Source organism: Photinus pyralis, unplaced genomic scaffold, assembly GCF_008802855.1.
Source record: "Photinus pyralis isolate 1611_PpyrPB1 unplaced genomic scaffold, Ppyr1.3 Ppyr1.4_LG9, whole genome shotgun sequence".
In the NCBI taxonomy this organism is placed as follows: domain Eukaryota; kingdom Metazoa; phylum Arthropoda; class Insecta; order Coleoptera; family Lampyridae; genus Photinus; species Photinus pyralis.
In genome coordinates, this window is record NW_022170878.1 from 8,024,276 (window position 1) to 8,040,401 (window position 16,126).

The 16,126-nt window shown below is 36.7% G+C and overlaps 1 protein-coding gene across 4 annotated transcripts in view; it reads left to right on the forward strand.

The window, feature by feature from the left end:
• LOC116180612 (sex peptide receptor-like) overlaps positions 1–16,126 on the forward strand; it is a 561,029-nt gene that overhangs the window by 147,889 nt on the left and 397,014 nt on the right. The window lies entirely within an intron of this gene.

The following is a 16,126-nucleotide window of genomic DNA, read 5'->3' on the forward strand; positions in this document are numbered from 1 at the left end:
TCGTTTGGATGAACCGTGACATAGCCGAATTCTGTTGTTACGGCAAACTTATGAGACTCCATTCATAGAGAAGCCCAACCCCCTTCCCTTCGCAACTAAGTTCACAGCCCCATTGACAACCAAAAGCACTCCAACATGCCTATCGTGCATATGCTCAATTTCCCCTTTCTAGATCAGCTGGGAACCTATGAGGACTCCCAAATATTTCACTGACCTGTCTAGACCCAGTTTACGTCTTCGGAAAGAGATCCATTCTCCTTCTATCAGTAAATGGAACAACCACGGTCTTTTCCGGGTTAACGCACATTATATTCTCCTGATACACGATTTCTGAACTAACCTAACTAGCACTCTAACCTAACCTCACTAATATTTTATCCTAACCTTCAATCTCCTCGCACAGCATATTCTCCTGATACAAGATTTCTGACCTAACCTAACTAGCACTCTAACCTAATCTCACTAATATTTTATCCTAACCTTCAATCTCCTCGCACAGCATATTCTCCTGATACAAGATTTCTGACCTACCCTAACTAGCACTCTAACCTAATCTCACTAATATTTTATCCTAACTTTCAATCTCCTCGCACAGCATATTCTCCTGATACAAGATTTCTTACCTAACCTAACTAGCACCCTAACCTAACCTCACTAATATTTTATCCTAACTTCAATCTCCACGCACATTATATTCTCCTGATACAAGATTTCTGACCTAACCTAACTATCACTCTAAATTAACCTCGTTAATATTTTATCCTAACCTTCAATCTCCTTGCACATTATATTCTCCTGATACAAGATTTCTGACTTAACCTAACTAGCACTCTAACGTAACCTCACTAATATTTTATCCTAACCTTCAATCTCTTCGCACATTATGTACTCCTGATACAAGATTTCTGACCTAACCTAACTAGCACTCTAACCTAACCTCACTAATATTTTTTCCTAACCTTCAATCTCTTCGCACATTATGTACTCCTGATACAAGATTTCTGACCTAACCTAACTATCACTCTAAATTAACCTCGCTAATATTTTATCCTAACCTTCAATCTCCTTGCACATTATGTACCCCTGATACAAGATTTCTGACCTAACCTAACTATCACTCTAAATTAACCTCGCTAATATTTTATCCTAACCTTCAATCTCCTTGCACATTATATTCTCCTGATACAAGATTTCTGACTTAACCTAACTAGCACTCTAACCTAACCTCACTATTAGTTTATTCTAATCTTCAATCTCTTCGCACATTATGTACTCCTGATACAAGATTTCTGACCTAACCTAACTAGCACTTTAACCTAACCTCACTATTATTTTATCCTAACCTTCAATCTCTTCGCACATTATGTACTCCTGATACAAGATTTCTGACCTAACCTAACTATCACTCTAACCTAACCTCGCTAATATTTTATCCTAACCTTCAATCTCCTTCGCACATTATGTACTCCTGATACAAGATTTCTGACCTAACCTAACTAGCACTCTAACCTAACCTCACTAATATTTTATCCTAACCTTCAATCTCCTCGCACATTATATTCTCCTGATACAAGATTTCTGACCTAACCTAACTAGCACTCTAACCTAACCTCACTAATATTTTATCCTAACCTTCAATCTCCTTGCACATTATGTACTCCTGATACAAGATTTTTGACCTAACCTAACTAGCACTCTAACCTAACCTCACTAATATTTTATCCTAACCTTCAATCTCTTCGCACATTATATTCTCCTGATACAAGATTTCTGACCTAACCTAACTATCACTCTAACCTAACCTCACTAATATTTTATCCTAACCTTCAATCTCTTCGCACATTATGTACTCCTGATACAAGATTTCTGACCTAACCTAACTATCACTCTAAATTAACCTCGCTAATATTTTATCCTAACCTTCAATCTCCTTGCACATTATATTCTCCTGATACAAGATTTCTGACTTAACCTAACTAGCACTCTAACCTAACCTCACTAATATTTTATCCTAACCTTCAATCTCCTTGCACATTATGTACTCCCTGATACAAGATTTCTGACCTAACCTAACTATCACTCTAAATTAACCTCACTAATATTTTATCCTAACCTTCAATCTCTTGCACATTATATTCTCCTGATACAAGATTTCTGACTTAACCTAACTAGCACTCTAACCTAACCTCACTAATATTTTATCCTAACCTTCAATCTCTTCGCACATTATGTACTCCTGATACAAGATTTCTGACCTAACCTAACTATCACTCTAAATTAACCTCGCTAATATTTTATCCTAACCTTCAATCTCTTCGCACATTATGTACTACTGATACAAGATTTCTGACCTAACCTAACTATCACTCTAAATTAACCTCGCTAATATTTTATCCTAACCTTCAATCTCCTTGCACATTATATTCTCCCGATACAAGATTTCTGACTTAACCTAACTAGCACTCTAACCTAACCTCACTATTATTTTATCCTAACCTTCAATCTCTTCGCACATTATGTACTCCTGATACAAGATTTCTGACCTAACCTAACTATCACTCTAACCTAACCTCACTAATATTTTATCCTAACCTTCAATCTCTTCGCACATTATGTACTCCTGATACAAGATTTCTGACCTAACGTAACTATCACTCTAACCTAACCTCACTATTATTTTTTCCTATCCTTCAATCTCTTCGCACATTATGTACTCCTGATACAAGATTTTTGACCTAACCTAACTAGCACTCTAACCTAACCTCACTAATATTTTTTCCTATCCTTCAATCTCTTCGCACATTATATTCTCCTGATACAAGATTTCTGACCTAACCTAACTATCACTCTAACCTAACCTCACTAATATTTTATCCTAACCTTCAATCTCTTCACACATTATGTACTCCTGATACAAGATTTCTGACCTAACCTAACTATCACTCTAACCTAACCTCACTAATATTTTATCCTAACCTTCAATCTCCTCGCACATTATATTCTCCTGATACAAGATTTCTGACCTAACCTAACTAGCACTCTAACCTAACCTCACTAATATTTTATCCTAACCTTCAATCTCTTCACACATTATGTACTCCTGATACAAGATTTCTGACCTAACCTAACTAGCACTCTAAATTAACCTCGCTAATATTTTATCCTAACCTTCAATCTCCTTGCACATTATATTCTCCTGATACAAGATTTCTGACCTAACCTAACTAGCACTCTAACCTAACCTCACTATTATTTTATCCTATCCTTCAATCTCTTCGCACATTATATTCTCCTGATACAAGATTTTTGACCTAACCTAACTATCACTCTAACCTAACCTCACTAATATTTTATCCTAACCTTCAATCTCTTCGCACATTATGTACTCCTGATACAAGATTTCTGACCTAACCTAACTATCACTCTAAATTAACCTCGCTAATATTTTATCCTAACCTTCAATCTCTTCGCACATTATGTACTCCTGATACAAGATTTCTGACCTAACCTAACTAGCACTCTAACCTAACCTAACTAATATTTTATCCTAACCTTCAATCTCTTCGCACATTATGTACTCCTGATACAAGATTTCTGACCTAACCTAACTATCACTCTAAATTAACCTCGCTAATATTTTATCCTAACCTTAAATCTCCTTGCACATTATATTCTCCTGATACAAGATTTCTGACCTAACCTAACTATCACTCTAACCTAACCTCACTAATATTTTATCATAACCTTCAATCTCTTCGCACATTATGTACTCCTGATACAAGATTTCTGACCTAACCTAACTATCACTCTAAATTAACCTCGCTAATATTTTATCCTAACCTTCAATATCCTTGCACATTATATTCTGCTGATACAAGATTTCTGACCTAACCTAACTAGCACTCTAACCTAACCTCACTAATATTTTTTCCTATCCTTCAATCTCTTCGCACATTATGTACTCCTGATACAAGATTTTTGACCTAACCTAACTAGCACTCTAACCTAACCTCACTAATATTTTATCCTAACCTTCAATCTCTTCGCACATTATATTCTCCTGATACAAGATTTCTGACCTAACCTAACTATCACTCTAACCTAACCTCACTAATATTTTATCCTAACCTTCAATCTCTTCGCACATTATGTACTCCTGATACAAGATTTCTGACCTAACCTAACTATCACTCTAAATTAACCTCGCTAATATTTTATCCTAACCTTCAATCTCTTCGCACATTATATTCTCCTGATACAAGATTTCTGACCTAACCTAACTAGCACTCTAACCTAACCTCACTAATATTTTATCCTAACCTTCAATCTCTTCGCACATTATGTACTCCTGATACAAGATTTCTGACCTAACCTAACTATCACTCTAAATTAACCTCGCTAATATTTTATCCTAACCTTCAATCTCCTTGCACATTATATTCTCCTGATACAAGATTTCTGACCTAACCTAACTAGCACTCTAACCTAACCTCACTATTATTTTATCCTAACCTTCAATCTCTTCGCACATTATGTACTCCTGATACAAGATTTCTGACCTAACCTAACTATCACTCTAAATTAACCTCGCTAATATTTTATCCTAACCTTCAATCTCCTTGCACATTATATTCTCCTGATACAAGATTTCTGACTTAACCTAACTAGCACTCTAACCTAACCTCATTAATATTTTTTCCTATCCTTCAATCTCTTCGCACATTATATTCTCCTGATACATGATTTTTGACCTAACCTAACTTTCACTCTAACCTAACCTCACTAACATTTTATCCTAACCTTCAATCTCTTCGCACATTATGTACTCCTGATACAAGATTTCTGACCTAACCTAACTATCACTCTAACCTAGCCTCGCTCATACTTTATCCTATCTTTTAAAAACCTCCTCTCATATTATGTTTTCCTGATACAAGGTATCTCACCTAACCTAACTAGTATACTCTAACCGAACCTCACTAATAACCAAACCCTGAATCACCTCGTGCGACAACAATCTTTCCCTAAACCTAAAGGTAGTGCAGGACCAGACTGTTTTCCTAGGCTCCTGGTAGCGGTTAAATGGCGCTTGGAGGTGCAGAATTCCTGGGCAAAAGTAGGCAACTGGCAGGGGGTCGTAGGAAGTCCTGGACAAGTAGATAGATTCCCGACGTCAAGAAATGGCACCAGAGAAAGCACGGAGAGCTACACTACTATCTAACACAATTCTTAACAGGACGAGGAAAACGCAGAGTACCTGAAAGAACTCCTCGGCTATTATATTCTCCTGATTCAGAATTGGCAAAAATGTAATCCGAAATAAAGCGTTGAAATAATTCTCATAGTTCTAGAAAAAGACCTCTTCGTTCATCATGTTCTCCTGGTAGCCCGAATAATTGTACAAGGATTTACTAGCAAATGCCACGTTTATTAGCAACAGAAATACCTCCTCATGTATTATATTCTCTTGATACAGAATTGGCAAAAATGTAATCCGGGATAAAGCGTTAAAATAATTCTCGTGTTCTAGAAAAAGACCTCTTCGTTCATCCTGTTCCCCTGGTAGCCAGAAAAATTGTACAAGGGTTTGCCATCAAATGCCACATCTATTAGGAACAGAAGGACCTCCTCGTGTATTATATTCTCCTGATACAGAATGGGCAAATATTTAATTCGGAATAAAGGGTTGAAATAATTCTCATTTTCCAGCCATTGCTCAGCCTGCGCCTCCTCTCTTCTTTGACCACCGCCCATATCTCTTCTGACGGTACTCCTTTATCGATCTTCCTCCCTTACCACGTCCTCTCTATTAATGACCACCTAGCACCTGTGACAGTGTCTTATATCTCGCTTTGTTACAGTGTGTTTCTTACCTCTACTTAGTTCCAGTGCCTCTGGACCAATTCTTCCGCTCCAAGCTGAGTAGTTGCTGTGGTATACCCTTCAGAAATACTTTTCAGAAAAGTAAGATTCTCCTTTCTTTATTTACCCTAGTACTCGCGTGTTAAGTTGCCAGGAAAAGGTAACGTGAACTTAAAATTTAATTTGAAAAACAAATAGCGAAAAGCTTCCATTTTATAATTGCATTTGACACGCCAACAATGCATGATAAAGTTTGACAAACTCGCATAAAGCGGTTTGGGAAATATTTTCACTCTGGCAGGCTTCAATAGCAATTACAATTCCAATCCATCGTTAGTTTGTGGATATTGATTTTCCGAACCAAAACATTGCTAAAAGGGAATAGGCTAAATTATATTTAAGTTTAATGAAGCACTCTCGATCTCGCTAAGTATTCTCATTATTCAGCCACCTATAACTTTAGATAAACTAAAGTTTTAATTAAATTACTAACCTTCCAGTTAAAACTAGGAAAATGTTATTCGCGCCGATTTAATTTATATAAAAGCCGCTGCAAAAAGAGCTTTTCTTCATTCTGTACCTACAGTCCTATTTCAATTGTTTTTTGGAAACGGATCAAAACCGTGCCACTCTTCCTACGAGTATATTGTAACATAACGGCGCCATCGTGGCGCATCAAACGAGAACGAGAGTTTCCTGAGCTACTTACAGCCATGCGATTTCGATTGGACTCCATCAAGGAACAAATGAAATGAAATTCCATTTAAACCAATCGGTGACCTACACAAGAATGTCTGATGAAATAACCAAATTAATTTTGTATCGCGGGCGATTGAGCCACAGAAAATCATTTAAACCCGCATATATATTCATTGGACCCGAATAAGTCGATCTTAAAATCCACATTTTACAGCGAGCACCCTTAATTTACGGTCCAGTTTAGTTATTAATATATTTGTCCCGTTTCGTCCCGAATGCGGGTTTTTCCACGAGCGCCGTATTTACCAAAAACTTTGAATTTTAATTAAAAAGATTCGAGGGGGAAACTATATTCGGAATTAATTTGAATGCGACAACTTTGTTTATTCGCAATCACACCGTGCGGTTAATTTCATTAGTGCGATTAGATTAATTTTTAAAGAGCCATGAAAACTCGCTGAAAGCTCATTTTGTGTTTTAATTTGACTATTTACTCCACTTTTATGAAACGTGACCAATCAAATTTGAGGATTCGACAATGAAATTGAATTTGGTTTTGCGTAACAATAACTGGCTGACCTTTAACATTTTGACAACTGCTTAAAGGCAGGGCTTTTAAAAATGTTTAAGTCACTTACACCCTCTCAGAGCTAAAGTCCTGCAGATTGCTTTAGAATCTTTGACACATTCGTCAATCGTTAGGGACTTATTTTTTAACATGTTTTGTAACCTCTAAGAGGCTTCTAGGAGCTTTTGATGGTCCTTAAGGGACTTTAAGGGCTTGATCTTTTAAGGGTCTAAAAGCCTCTGGTAAAAAACTCTTTAATATTAATTGTCACCGTCCTCCGTGTTTACCGAAAGATTCAACTGGCCTTGATAAGGGGCTGTTTGAATCGCTTGGAAGATTCCTGTTAAGGGATTTTTTGGTGGTATTCAGGAAAATATAATCGAATCTTCGCCTACGTTTACCGTCTACCGGGGTTTGAGGAGTGAACGTTTTGGGGTAAACGTGGAGTCTCGCACAAGAGATGTCAAATAACTTTTCTTTTTCTAAAAAGTTGTACAAAGCTATACAAACTTCGAGTTTGGGTCAACTCGGAGCATCACTTTATATACCAACTTCCTGTATATCTCGATTAATCTTTGATATACTTGTAACAAATTGTAATATTAATTTTACTTCAAGAACATAAGTTGTATATTATAGCGTAAATCGCGCTTATTTCATGTTGTGCTCTTTTTCAGAAAATAAAATTTTTATTGAGAATTGAGTTACCTTTGATATTGACAAAATGATACATAAATAATCTCCAAGAAACATAAAATACAAAACTCGCAAGGCACATAGAAGATCCAATACGCTGAAAGGATCCAATTTGCTGAGTATTTAAGATTATTATACCAAAAACGAAAGTCTCAGATAATTACGTACCTATACAGCGGCGAATCGTCCGGATTAATATTTTACTCTTCAAAAAAAAAAACGCGAATATGAATTTGAGCCTTTCACAAAGGGCCTCGTTAAAATCGTTAAAATGGGACCTTTCCGTCCATGCGACGGCAGTAAGTGGATATAAATATGCAACGAGATGCTTGTTACAAATTGAGTGGTATGGTAATGAGAGCCATCTTAGGCGTCGACGATTATTGTTTTCAGAAATCAGTTGTCACTGTAATGCTTATTTATTTAAATCGCATCTTGCATCGAAACAGTAAAGAGGAAAATCAATGCTGAATAATTTCCTTTACGTCTATTCAGAAAATGATAAAGGGAGACTCTTTTCGTAGATTTCATAGTGTCTGGTTTTGCTTTGTTTATTGTTAACTAATTTTTTGGCACCACTCCTTCACATCTTGTTTTTTACTCTGCAACTCCGAACTCGCGCACAAACCTCGGAACCGAAGAGATGAAGCAACCCCTGCAAAACGATTAACTAGGTCCGGTCCATAACTTTTGATTGAGAATCGAAAAGTACGAATTGTTTTGGATTCTACGCACCCAAATTAATAAGAAAAAGTGTTTTCCCGAGAAATTTTGGTGTAGTCGATTTTTGGTAAAAAAAGGAAGGTTATACAGGGTGTTTTTTTGGGAGCTTTAGTTAAAAGTTTCTGGGAAAGTAAAATAGGTAGGTTTTTGAAAATTTGTACTTAGGAGTTACTCTGAAGGCCGAATCGATGTAAAATATTTTCAAAATGGCCGCGCTTCCGGAAACACGGGAAGTAGATAGTAACTTCGTTATTTTAAATGGCAACCCCTATTTTTTTATTGCTTTTTTGGATTCTACGTGAAATTTCACTTCTTTTGATACCCATATGTCGATATCTACCATTTATGGTTTTTAAGTTATTTTGACTTTTAAGAAAAAAAATGGCGGATGCAGATGGTACCTTGATAATTGATTACTTGAAAACGGTTGCAGTCATGGCAACCTATTTTTATCAGTGCATAGAGAATGAATAGGGCTTTCTTTTAGTGCACTTAAAAAAAAGTTAAGTTGCATACGACCGCCCCTATGGATATCCAAATTTATGAAACTTCAAAGACTAAAAACTCAGTTTTTTTTAATGGAATGACCATGTTCTTACTATTCCATGAGATAGAGAATCGAAATGGGCATATTTTGACAATACATGTTCCTATAGCTATCTTTAACAGTTTCTGACTTATTCCCATTTTATTGAATTGACACTATTTTTTTAGGATTTTCTTTTTGAGTAGTCGGCCATGATTCTATAACAATTGAATTTTAAACAAATCTAGTGACACTAATCCATCACCCACTGTTATAGGTTAACATAAGTTTTTGAAAAATCGAAAAATGACTCGCAGTGGTTTCACCTATTTTGGAATTTAATTGTTATTTATGGTGAAATGGGCAGAATCGCGGCGCGTGCTTTCCGTACATTCATTCGAAAACTAGAACGAAATTGTATGAATTTTTGAAATTTTGTACCCCTAATGCACTACAAACCGTTGAAGCACAAGTTATACAAAGTTCTACAAGAGAATATTTAAGAAAATGAATTGAATTGCAAATGCAAGATTAACAAAATAAATTCAATGCAAAATATAAAAAATTTTGTTGAAACATTTTTGGTATGGAATTGTTGCTAGAACAGATATCGCATTACCTCTCTTAATTTCCAGACTTATACGTTGTTTAAAAAATTCAGTTGAACGACTCTGTTTAGATTTTTCAAAAATTTTCTGTCCTATATCCTTATTAAATGAGTTATTTATTAATGAATTATTTAGACTAGAACTAGAATCAATGGTATTAAAGAATCCATTCCTTGATTTGTTTAAAATTCGATTGTTATAAAATCATGGCCAACTACTAAAAAAAAATGCGAAAAAAAATGGCATCAATTCCGAGATCAATTCAATGAAATGGGAATAAATCAGAAACTGTTAAAGATAGCTATAGGAACATGTAATATCAAAATATGCCAATTTCGATTCTCTATCTCATGCAATATTTAGAACATGGTCATTCCATTGAAAAAAACTGAGTTTATAGACTTTGAAGTTTCTTAAATTTGGATCTCCATAGGTGCGGTTGTACGCAACTTAACTTTGTTTTAAGTACAGTAAAAGAAAGCCCTATTCATTCTCTATGCACTGATAAAAATGGGTTGCCATGACTATAACCTTTTTCAAGAAATCAATTATCAAGGTACCATCTGCATCCGCCATTTTTTTTTCTTAAAGTCAAAATAACTTAAAAACCATAAATGGCAGATATGACATATGGGTATCAAAAGAACTGAAATTTCACGCAGAATCCAAAAATGCAATAAAAAATAGGGGTTGCCATTTAAAATAACGAAGTTACTATCTACTTCCGGTGTTTCCGGAAGTGCGGCCATTTTGAAAATATTATACATCGATTCGGCCTTCAGAGTAACACCTAAGTACAAATTTTCAAAATCCTACCTATTTTACTTTCCCAGAAACTTTTAACTAAAGCTCCCAAAAAAACACCCTGTATACTGCCTTTTTTTGAGCCCCGAAAAAAAAATTGTCTCAGATCGGCCCGGAAAAAAAATTTTCTTATAGAATGTGGCCTGTAGAATCCATAATTTCAAACAGTTCCAAGATTGGGCTACTAGTTCAAAAGTTACAGCCCTTTGAATTTTATTTCGAAATTGGTTTCTAGTCTATAACTTTTGATTGAGAAGTCTGATCGAAAAAGTACGAATTGATTTGGATTCTACGCACTCAAATTAATAAGAAAAAGTGTTTTCCCGAGAAATTTTGGTGTAGTCGATTTTTGGTAAAAAAGGAAGGTTATACACTACCTTTTTTTGAGCCCCGAAAAAAAAATTGTCTCAGATCGACCCGGAAAAAAATTTTCTTATAGAATGTGGCCTGTAGAATCAATAATTTCAAACAGTTCCAAGATTGGGCTACTAGTTCAAAAGTTACAGCCCTTTGAATTTTTTTTCGAAATTGGTTTCTAGTCTATAATTTTTGATTGAGAAGTCTGATCAAAAAAGTACGAATTGATTTGGATTCTACGCACCCAAATTAATAAGAAAAAGTGTTTTCCCGAGAAATTTTGGTGTATTCGATTTTTGGTAAAAAAGGAAGGTTATACACTGCCTTTTTTTGAGCCCCGAAAAAAAATTGTCTCAGATCGACCGGGAAAAAAGTTTTTCTTATAGAATGTGGCCTGTAGAATCCCTAATTTCAAACAGTTCCAAGATTGGGCTACTAGTTCAAATCGTTTTTGTTATACGTCGCCTGTAATCCATCTTTCTTGTAATACTATGGTATTATGGTACGGTGAGATCAAAGAGCTGCTAAAGTATGGAGAAAGTTTACAAAGAAAATGTTGAATTCGCCCGATATCTTCTCAGTTTCTATTTTATAGAGGAAGTTTTAATTGAAGCAAGGCACCAAAAATAGTATTCGTTACGACACTACCTACTACATTAGAGATATTTAGGTATAGTAACCCCTAAACGTAAACACCAATTTTGAGCTTTTATTCGAGTTGCTTCGTTTTATTTTTATGACCAGCACTCTGTATGGGCGTTCTCGTTATTGGTTTACTTTTTCGTGCAATCATAACACCGAACGGCCGTCGAAATTCAAAACACTCGCATCCATCTACATAAATGCAGCCAAATAAACATTCTAAAAAAGAAAATTTATGAAATATAAAATGCGGCATTTATATAGATCCCCAGAGTTCATTCGGCGAATAACGTAAATGGGCTTAGTTTCGACAGCTTTTAGTAAGGATCCGTTTCATGATCACATTTTCTCATTCCGGCGACATTTTCTTTTTATACTTATCCTTTTAAAGGTGAAAGGTTACAAACTTCTACCATTACCTACGTCTTTTGTTCATGGTTGTGGAACCTTGGGAAAATTGAAAATGAATTTGAAATTAATCATACGAACGGTTTTCTCGCCTGGGGGTTTTTAAAGCTACTTTCTCGATCTTTGATATGTATCTGTCGTCAAGAATCGAATGAGCGACATTATTTGTGAACAATCATTCCGTAATTTCGTTTTATTCGAATGAATTACTGATCAAAATGACCGAGATCTACAAGACAGTTTCAGAAATTACCGACGAACATCTGTGTATAAATATGTTCTTAATTAGCAACTTTAATCCATTTCCGATGTAAGTTACTATATAATGGTAGGTAGTTAGCTATTAACTAACGTACGAGAAACTCAAATGGGAACCAATTATCTCTATATAACGTCTTGAATTGGCAAAGGTTGTGAAATATGTATTCATGAATCTATTATGTAATATGCTGCAGTAGTTAGTGTAACGTTAATAAAGCTGTGATTCGCTGGAAGCCTTTCAACATTACCGACATTTAGAAATTCATCAACGGAATAATAAATGAACGTAAACACGCAACCGGAAATTAGTCTGTTTTTGTCTGAGGAATAGGAACCCTTAGGTTTTATACCAACAACGCGTTCTTGTATGCAAATATGAGTTATCTTATTTTGTTGATTTTGATCAATTTACTTTAACAATCGGCTACTTCAACTGTATTTTGTTAAACTAAGCTGCTCAAGACTATAGGAACCATGACTAACACTCGAAATTACAAATGAAAAGAGTATTTTGACCTATAAAAACCGAAAACTTCTACAGCCCTTCTATGCTTTTATAATCCGATATTTCACAAATTTCTGATACATCTCCAACGGCAAAGGAACAACCTTCCTTGACATCATTTGAGTTTTTACTTCTTCAGCAAGAGTTCTAGTTACAAGATGTGTATAAATTTATTGCATTCTGTGACTTTTAATCGCAACAATAAATCATCAGTTAAATTTCACAAAGAGAAGAACATAACAATATCTGCTAAATAAGTGCTTTCATATCTTTTCGCGAGATGTGACTGAATTGTAAAATGAGAGGGTTGAACAATGCATCTAAATTAATCAATATTCAAGCCCTCAACTGGTAACATTGATTACGAGTTTATTTCTCTCTTCTATAACGCTTTTCTACTCATCTTGTTAATAACAATTACGGAAACTTAAAAAGTGACGGTAATTACTTGACGTAGTAGAATATCAGTAAATTTCGGAGCGTTACTGAGCAAAGAGAAGCTGTCGAGTGGAAAATGTAGAATAAATGGAATAGTGAAATGGCCTGTTAACTTTATATACTGGTTCTACGTTCATCGATCGTTTTGTTACTCAATTATAAACTTCTTGCGCGAAAGCGCAAATTACGCCGTCCGCATTTTGCAGTGGTGGAAAAGTAAGTTATGCGGGCAGCACGTCCGCTGCAAACGTGCCTAATCGTGTCAAAACAAACAAAATATGATTAGAATAGTCGAGTGGTGCGGGAGAAAAATTTCGAAGTAAATTTTTTATGAAATTTAGAAAGCGTCATTTGTATAGATCCCAGGAGTTCATTCGGCGAAGAAGGTAGCGCTTAGTTTCGATAGCTTTTAGTAAGGATCCGTTTCATGATAGCATTTCCTTAGACTTGCGACGTTTTCGTTTTATTCATCCTTGCAGAAGTCGAATGTGTGTAAAGTTTACCATTAGTCTACATGTTATTGATACGTTACCTGTATACGATGAGATATAATTAAATTTAAAATAGAAACAATTACCTACCTACCTACTCTTTCACTTTCCAGCCTCTGACCATTGGGAAAACGACCAAATTATGGTTAACTGCTGATTCCCATTGGACCAACAAATATGTTCCTTATTATCACTGAAAAAATTCGACCAACTTTTTGGCAGTGACATTTCAAGAGAAACCTGTTGCCAGACACCCTGCCTTCGTTTACCGCGAGTGTGGTTCTTCAGATTATGGGGAAGATACCTACCCCCCTCACGACATCAATGCGTTGTATGTCATTAGTGCATTTTAAGGCTCGAGTTAAGTGTTACAGCAAACCGTAATTAATCGCTTGATCCCCCCACCCCTTCCCCAAGATATAAAATCAGTTGCACAGTAAATAAGAGATCGTTAACAAGCCAGAAACTGAACCGTAATTAGCTGCAGTCAACCATAATTTGTCCGGATAGTCCAGTCATATGAACCCTAAATGACGTAGATGCTTAGCAGCACCCGAAGGGGTAGACAACCCGCACATAAAAGGCTCAGATTACCATAAAAACTTTATGTGACTTAGTAACTTACCTTTGTAGCTAATTATGCAAGTTTAGAGCTAAAACGCTGAAAAAAATCAAAGAAAACCAAATAAATATTGAAATCGGATGGTTAACCCCTAAGTGGGTAGGCAACCCCTACTCAAATGAGCTTACCTGTGCCCCAGTGATTGACCCCAAATATTCTAAATGTCTTTTTGCAACTATGGAGCGTAGTAGAGATAACTTGCATATACGTCACAAATAGAATGCGAAAGTCTTCTTGATACAATTTTTTTGATTGAATTTTTCATTCTGTGACAATACGCCCCAGTACTGAAGAAATCCATGACTTTTTCCTGAAAGCTACAACAAAAGTGTGTTAGTTAAATTGCTTAATAAAAGGCCACCGAATTTCGCCTCACGGACTTGTGGAATATGGAAAGTTCTCCGTTTTTTTTTGTTCCCAAAACCTATAACAATGAGGACGACTGAACGTTTTGGGTTATAAGGAATAAGCTCCCCCTTCCCTCTCTTCGGGACACTACACACAGACACTCGGATGACCAAATTGTCTTGGACCCACTAACTTATAAATTAAAATGGACTGCTGATCAAACAGTTGCATAGAGGTAAAAATGGCCCTAGCATGGGTGCGGCCATGATGTGCACGTTTTAGTTATTTTCTAGGGGAATTTTACTGTTGCAGCCTTGGAAAATGACATGTGTCACAGTAATTTATTTAGAAAACGTGAGGTTAATGCTTGTTTATTAGTAGATTAGTAGATTTGAATTTCGCGCCAAGTGAATGCACATCATGGCTGCCCCCATGTGAGTGTCATTTGTCAATTCAGCATTAGCAGTCCATCTTAATTATAAAAAAGTTCGTGCTTTGACCCCAATAGCAAAAGGACAGAGAAGACAACGCTCCTTCCCCTATCGTGCAACGCTTTAAAGAGGAGAGGCTGGAGGCATACCCAAAATGAGGCAGTTCCAAGGAAACGAAAGCTGGGTCAAAGGTAAAATGACCGCTTAACACCCAAAGTCAGTCTGGTAAAGGAGCGAAAGCACCTAATCAGAGACTCCCTGGCAAACCGCCGCCGTTGCGGCAGAAAATGGCGCCTCATGCGGGAAAGAAAGTTTCAAGGTTCATTACAGATATTATACGATTTTGGGGGGGGGGGGGGGGCACGCAATACCCCACAAGACTACGTTATGACAGAATGTATGGTAAAGGGGGAGATTTTCCACACGTGGAAGTGTGTGGACGTCGTGGAGGGGCACATTTCGGGAGGATCTGGGAGATATGGCCCCCCCCCCCACCACAGTAAGGATACCCCCAGTTGCTTTTGTCGTAAGCAAATGTTGCATTGATAGTCCGGTAGTCTGGGGAGTGTGTGGAATACCTTCCAGCACTCAAGAAGCATCGATTACCTTTCTTTAGAGTGCTGGGGGTATTTGCTGCTGGGGGGGGGGGGGGTTCCATATCGTCCAGATCCCTAGGACTCACGTTCGATGGCTCCTTTGTATCAAAATGACGGTGAAACTGTACGTATTTTGGGGAAGCATGTTGAAAAGGGGGGGGCCTCTGGGGGTATGGTGAAATCGATTAACTTTTCCTGAAAACTAGTACAAAAGTGCTAGAAGATAGTTATTGATTCTTCCTTTGTTAGACAGTATTTTTGGGGGTATTCCATACCCCTCCCTCTCTCCCCCCAGACCCGCCGGTGCTACGATCGCCCACGTAACGTTTACGCTTGGCTCACATTCGATGGTTCCTTTCTAAACAGTATGCTGTAAGTGCTAAAGGCGCTAAATATTTTGGGGGAGCATGTAGAACCGGGGAGGGGTCTGGGGGGGTCACATCACTCCATTATACGAAAATCTTGATACTAAGAAAAGAATGATGGATATTTGTTTCCTGGGGGGAAAATGTAGAACCGGGGGGCCTAGGAAACCATACCC